This window comes from Malurus melanocephalus, unplaced genomic scaffold (assembly GCF_030028575.1).
Source record: "Malurus melanocephalus ecotype Western Australia unplaced genomic scaffold, MMel_1.1 scaffold_648, whole genome shotgun sequence".
Taxonomy (NCBI): domain Eukaryota; kingdom Metazoa; phylum Chordata; class Aves; order Passeriformes; family Maluridae; genus Malurus; species Malurus melanocephalus.
In genome coordinates this window covers 150,620-158,016 of record NW_026623880.1, presented here as the reverse complement: position 1 = coordinate 158,016, position 7,397 = coordinate 150,620, and positions in this window count along the sequence as shown.

Here is a 7,397-nt window from a genome sequence, read left to right as displayed (position 1 = left end):
CATCCATCCATCCATCCATCCATCCATCCATCCATCCATCCATCCATCCATCCATCCATCCATCCATCCATCCCTCCTGAGCGCCTTTTTCCCAAACTTCAGCCCAATGCCACTGCACATTCTTTGGCTCCATCACAGTAGAGTTCATCACTGAAATTATTTTGCCAAATCCCTTGAGCTGCTGCTCCCCAACAAGTCCAACACAATGAACCCCCAAATGCGCTGTGGCAGAAGGAAATTTCCACATTGCCAGAGTGCCCGTGCCCCCAGAGGTGTCAGGGCTCTTCTCTCCTGTTGGCAAACCCAACYCTGCAGGAACCCACATCTCCTGACTCCCGGTCTTGTGCCCGGATCACAAGATGATCTTCCCTCTGTGAAAGCACCAGGAGTGAGGGATGAAACATCCCTTGTGTTGCCCAACACCTCCCCCACRGASACGCTGCACTCAGACCTTGRGAYRTGGYYGATTCCTGGGCAGCTCGAGCCCCCRGGGGTTTGCACTCCCACCTKGGTAATCCCCGATTTCTACAGGATTTGGGACTGAGCTGAACCTTGGGCAGGCCAGTGAGCATCATCAGCAACATCAGCTTAGGCTGTGAGGCTCTTGTTTTAGGGGGACAAAACCAAAATAACATCCTGGAAATTAAACACAATTTTGTGCATTCCCTCTTTCTTCTCCTGAGGCCTCACTGCATTCTTGATAAATACAAATGCAATAAACCAAATTGATTTACATGGAAACTGGCCCCAGCCTGCCCGTAAGGATTCAACACCAGCACAAATTTTACTCAATGGAGCATCTTTATAAACTGAAATCCTGCGAATTCATCTCTTTAGGGTTTCCCCATTTCCAAACCTGCCCCAAAGCCCACTCGGAGCCTTTCCAGCTGCAGTGGAATTGGGATCAGATCAGTAAACCGAGTGGAGACTCAGCCTGCAAACTGCAGCAGCCCAGTCAGCCCTGGGTTCTTAGGCTAAACTGGGGCCAAACTGGTGGGAACTGGGGAGCTCCTCTGTGGAACCCACTGCTGGCACTGCACAGCAGCACGAGCTCTGCTCTGCATGGACCAGAGATGCTCAGGATCCTCAGGGGCCACAGACAGAGCTGCTCCTGCTTTGGTTCTGATTTCTAAACTGTCCCAAGATGAAATAAYGATCTATAGATGAAGCAATGATCTGCAGAGCCAAGGACTGTGCTGTTGGTGCCGATGCTCTGGGTCAGGTACTTGCTGTGCCTGTATTTACACACTTTGGGGAGTCATTCCCTGTCTTGCAGAACTGCTTTCATGCCATGTTAAAATTTCTTGAGCATCCTGGAGATTCACTCCACATTCTTTCTCATTAGTGAAGTGATTCTTTCTTTCTGTAATTAATAATGGCTCTCTCCAGAAGCAGATAATTTGAAAATATAAATGTTTTATTGATCACATTTTCACYGATCCAAACCGAGCTGTCTCCCGAGGAGACAGACACCACGGCTTCTCTTTACCCTGCTCACTCCCCCTTGGCTTGACCCATTTTCCCCTCTCYTTCCAACAGAATCAAATCCTGTAACTAACCTTTAAGGGTTCCTCAGGCTTTATTTTGTTCCTATTAACCTTCTGCTTCTCTGGATAATTCTGCAGCCAAGAGTAGGTGTGACTCCCACGGCACAAGTCTCGCTGTGCTGTTGACTCATGTGCTGTGCTCAGCCAGCTCCCGGGATGGGAGGCTTATGCAACGTAGCGAGGTCTCCCGGAGCATATGCTGCTCCTGGAGCTGYGAGCTGTGCCGTGTTCTCCCGAGGGATGTGCCCGTGGGATGCCACCAGCGCTCGCCGTGCCCCGAGCGCGCACACAGAGCCCCCGCACAGGGCATTTGGGTGTGTTCCCCACCTCCTCCGGAGCTGAAAAATCAAATATCTGCGCTGAGAGGTGCTGGGCTTAGGGGTGAAAATCAAATACCTGCAGCTTAGGGGTGAAAATCAAATATCTGCCCGCCCTGGGCTCCGGGAGCTCCCAGCGAAGAGCCCTCCCTGGTTCTTTAAAGGCCGCTCAGCTCTAAACACAGATTATATAAAGTGAACTTAACAGACGGTCAGATTTGGCCTGGCATGTGGGGAGGGTTCTCACACAGAGCTTTTTTTTTAGGAGGGAAACTAGCAAGACATGTGGTGAAAAACACCCTATAGCTTGTAACTCCTGTCTCYGAGATCCAGCCATCTGTTCCCGTGAACTTCAAGTGAGAAGCAGCCACCATTTTGAAGGCAGACACTTAAAAAAGTGAGAGGATCCAGCCCTSGATTCCTGGGGCAGAACGTGGCTCCAGTGCCCGACTGAAAGGGCAGTGCCCATCTGAAARGGAACTGCAAACCTCTCTGGGCAARRTCATCCTCCCTGCCCAGCTGAGCAAAGGCTGAGCTAATGGCTATAAAATTAATGGAATCACAGGATGGTTTGGGTTGGAAGGAACCTTAAAGCTAATTTCATTTTCCATCYCTGTGCCATGGGCAGAGACACTTTCCACTATCCCAGATTGCTCCAGGCCCTGTCCAACCTTGCCTTGGACATTTCCAGGGATGAGGCAGCCACAGCTTCTGTGAGAAACCTGTGCCAGGGCTTCCCCACCCTCACAGGAAAGAATTTCTTCCTAACATCTAATTTAATCTCCTTTCTTTTAGCTTAAAACCATTCCCTCTTGTCCTGTCACCGCCTGTCTGTGTAAATTCCTGATGCTTTGGGTCCCGTGTGGGAGGGTGGGAGAGCTGGGGCTGATGTGAGGAGCACCTGGGTGGGAACCCAGACTGGCAGCAGGCAGGGGACCCTGGCACCCCTGGCACCATGGAACCCAGACTGGCACCGGGGAACCCAGACTGGCACAGGGAACCCAGACTGGCAGCAGGCAGGGGACCCTGGCACCCCTGGCACCAGGGAACCCAGACTGGACCAGGGAGCCCAGACTGGCACCATGGAACCCAGACTGGACCAGGGAACCCAGACTGGCACCAGGGAACCCAGACTGGCACCAGGGAACCCAGGACTGGCACCAGGGAACCCAGACTGGACCAGGGAACCCAGACTGGCACCAGGGAACCCAGGACTGGCACCAGGGAACCCAGACTGGCACTGGGGAACCCAGACTGGCAGCAGGCAGGGGACCCTGGCACCCCTGGCACTAGGGAACCCAGACTGGCACAGGGAACCCAGACTGGCACCAGGGAACCCAGGACGGGCACCAGGAAACCCAGACTGGACCAGGGAACCCAGACTGGCACCAGGGAACCCAGGACTGGCACCAGGGAACCCAGACTGGCACTGGGGAACCCAGACTGGCAGCAGGCAGGGGACCCTGGCACCCCTGGMAGCAGTGGGGCTGAGCGAGCAGAGCTGCAGAGTTCAGAGCATCCCCTGCCTTTCCCTGCTYTATTCACTGCCACCCAGCCCATAAACTCACCAGATTCACAACCACACAAATAAAACCTCCTTAAAAACCCTGCTAAGGAAAGGACAAACCCATCTCCTGCTGCCCAGCCCGCTGGGTTCTGAAGCCAGCATTTTCCAGAGCCAGCGGAAAACGCCAGGTTTGGGGCGAGGTGTCACCACGTCACTGGAACTGCTGCTGGAAGGCGGCTGAAACATTAACCTGGGCTGGCCGTGGCACCTTTCCCAACAGGAGATGAAAGCCAGCAGCTGCTGATATGGAAAGCAACTGTTGGAGCCGCCGAGCACTGACACATGCGATCGCACGGAGCCACCGGCTCCTGCAAACGTGCTGCAGGAAATGACTAAACATTGAGTGCTTGTTATTGAGCAGGATTCCTGGAGACACGTAGGTGGTGTGGACAGCGTGGTATGTGCATTAAAGTGCAATTTAGGTCAATGATTCTTTGAAAGGACCATTCTCCCTTTTTTTTTCTCCCCCCTTTCTCCCTTTAGGGACGTTTGCTATTCAAAGATTAACTTTTCCAGCTCTTTTTTTTTTCCAAACAGTTCCCATCAGCTCTAAATAAAATTAAAAAGGGGAGAAAGACAGTAAAAATTGCCCTGGTTTAATATTCAGATTTCTCAGCAATTTTTTTTTCTCATTTTAGCTGTTTTTAATGGTAAAACAGGATTCCAAATAAGTTTTAGAGWGAACAGTGCGTGTTCAGACAAAACCAATCCTATTTCACGAGGTGTCTGAGTCTCACTTTTTAGCAGGTGAAGCCCAAATGAGAGCCAGCCCTGGAGGGACTGGACAGATTGGGGCTGTGGGAAGCGTCAGCACAGCTCCAGCTCACGCTGGGGCGTGCCAGGGCTGTGATCCACCTTTTCCAYGGACCCTCCGGTGCCCAGCGGTTCCTGAAGCATCTCCAAGAATGCGAGGCGGTGCCTCCAGCACTGCCCCGGCACCCAGAGGCTCATCAGGAAACAGAAATCTTCCCCAAAAGCTGCCAAAAGCTGCACGAATCCATCGTTCTATGGTCGATCACACTTTTATTACTGCGTCCTCCACACCACTGGATCCAAAGGGTCCTTGCCCTCCCCGGGGACGAAGCGTTGCAGGGCTGAGCAGGGTGAAGCTGCAGTGGGAGCAGAGCCACCAAACCCACACCACAGAGGAGCTCTGACACTGTTTTCAGCAGGAATCAGGGAGATCCCAGCCTGGAATCAGTGGGAATTCTGCAGTGGAGCTGGGTGTGCTGCAGGACAGGCCTCTAACAMAGACATCACTATAGCAAAGGTCTCCTGACTAAAGAGAAATAWATTATTGATGGCAATGCAATTTCCTGCAGTGAGAAATTCCCAAGACCATTTCCAAACAGGAATGAGAGCTGGTAGAATACTGGTCTTCTCAAGCCACCTACTTTTTTTTTTTTCCACTCAAGGACCAGCTAAACAAAATCCCAAGAAAAGCTCATTTGTATCCATTTAATTATTTAATCAATAGCTCTGCTTCCAAAGCTCCTTCTCACCCTCGCTCCAGCAAAGCCTGGTGTCCCTCAGACCCTGGGATATCCAGGGGACACCAAAGCATTTTTGGGGGGGGACTATCACAGGAGTTAAATTTAAATAAAATTCAATTTAAAAAGCATTAATTTAAANGGGATATCACAGGAGCTAAATTTAAATAAAATTCAATTTAAAAAGCATTAATTTAAAGAGACAGAACAAGGGGAAACAACAGCTGGAAGCCTCACCGAGGCTGACCTGAATGTTTGGGTACAAAAAGTGGCTTTGAGGAGGGCGAGCACATCTCTGGGATGCCCATGTTATCCCAATATCCCCCCAAAAGCTCCAAGGGTCCTGCAGCTGCCAAGTGGGCAGTGCTCAGGGCAGGCAGGAGGGTGTTCAGGGGATTTTCTTCTGGCCAGGACATCACCTCCAGCAGCCTCGTGCCCCGGACATGAACCCGTCCCCTCCTGACCCAGCAGATCCCAGCACCAGTTGAGTCATCCTGACATTTAACGGCGCCACTGGCCGCCTGCTGCTGCTGCTCTTGAACCAGGAGARGGACATCAGCAAACCAGAAGTCCAGATAATTTTTTAAAGCTTTTCACTTGTGTTTTGCCAGTCTCTTTTCCAAATGTTTCCCGCACGCACTCGGGCTGAGGGAATGGCTGAAATGCTGCTAATGGCGGCCAGGAACTGCTTCTCTACTAAGAGAACATTTTCTAGGAAAAAAGTATTTCAAATAATTGGAAAACCTCTGCTGAATTTGAGTTTTATATCTGGAGGCTCCAGCAGCAGGGTAGAGGGCCTAGAAGAGAGTTGGAGAGAGATTCTGGATGATGGACTGGAGTAATGGGACAAGGGGGAGTGGCTTTAAGATGGCTGATGATTGGAAAAATTGATGGGGAAATGTGATGGGAAAAAGTTTCCATTCTGAAGAAAATGAGGCCCTGGCACAGGTTGCTCAGAGAAGCTGTGGCTGCCCCATCCCAGGAGGTGTCCAAGGTCAGGTTGTCCAGGGTTTGGGATGGTGGAAGGTGTCCCTGCCCATGGCAGGGGGTGGGACAAGATAAGTTTGAAAGCCAAACCATTCTATGACTCATTTCCAACCCAAACCATTCTATGATTCTCTGGAACCAGGATGGGTCAGACCCATGGCAAAGGGATTGCACAAGCCCCAGTTTCAGTGGAACTTCCTCMTGAKGATGGGCTGYGGAAACACRTTGGGTGTGAATCTCATGGGACTMRAGGGGCATAAAAACCAAAAGTAAAAGGCAAAAGGGGTCAAAATGACCCTTGGATGATTCAAAACATTACACAGAACTGCTATTTTTTTCTCACATCTCACATTTCCTTTTCACCTTTCCCTTCCTCCCCAGTTTTGGTTTGCTCCTGATTCCCATTGCACCCGAGGYTGGGAGCAGGCAGTGGCAACACCAACCTCCCAACAGCAAGCTTTGCCTTGGCCAATTTTCCAGCATTAACTGCCTCCCAGACCATTTGTTCTGAGGTATAAAGCCTTTTTTTTCTCCRGGAATTGATCTGGCAGTGTTTTCGGGACCATTGCCAGGGAAATTGTGTCCCTATTGCTCCTTCATTACCATCASAGCTACCGGGACCTTTGCTGCCTATCTCAGGATCTTGGCTGCAGTTCCCCAGCCTCAACAATCTTTCCAAATTCAGGGAATTCCCTTTGGATAAAGGGACAGGGACAGTCACAGGAAAGCTTTGACTGCCATTCCTCAAACATATTTCTTCATCCCGTGCAGGAGCTGCCAACACGGCTGGAGCCAGTCGGCACCTCCGGGCTGGCTCCATCAGGCTCCAGCCCAGTCCAGGACACAAACATCAATGAAACCCCCAGTGCAAATGCAGAAATCACTGTGCAGCAAAATCAAAATATAGGAGATCTTCAGTTTTTTTTCTCCTAACCCACTTAAAGGCCTTACACAGCAAAAAAAAAAAAGCAATACTGGAGAGAAAAAAGATGTGCAAATACAGAGTATCATTAAAACAAGATCAACTCATACACATGTGGTAAGAAAAGGAGCTCCAATATTCCTACTCCTCTTGGGGCAGGGAGGAGCTGTGGGGATCCTGCAGAGYTCCTGCTCCAGGCAGCTCCTGTTCTGGTTTCTGGATCAGAGGAGCAGCATCCCTGTCTCATCTGCTCTGTCACCACCCTGACCTTTCCCAATCCCCGCTCGCTATCTTGTCTCTTGCTGCCATATACTTTTCTCTGCAGACACTCTGGAGCAGTTATTACTCACAGATGTAATTGCTTAGTGCTCCCTCAAGTCACAAACACAAGACATCAGAAGACATTTAAGATCACAGTTTCTCCAAGGCCCTGAGCTATGAAGACAAAGGATGCCTTTTCCCAGGAAAACACAGAGCAAACCATAGCTACGATGTTTAAACCATGAAGCTGTCTCAATTCYTTATTTTAAACAGGGATGACTTTGCATTAACAATAACATTGCCCTC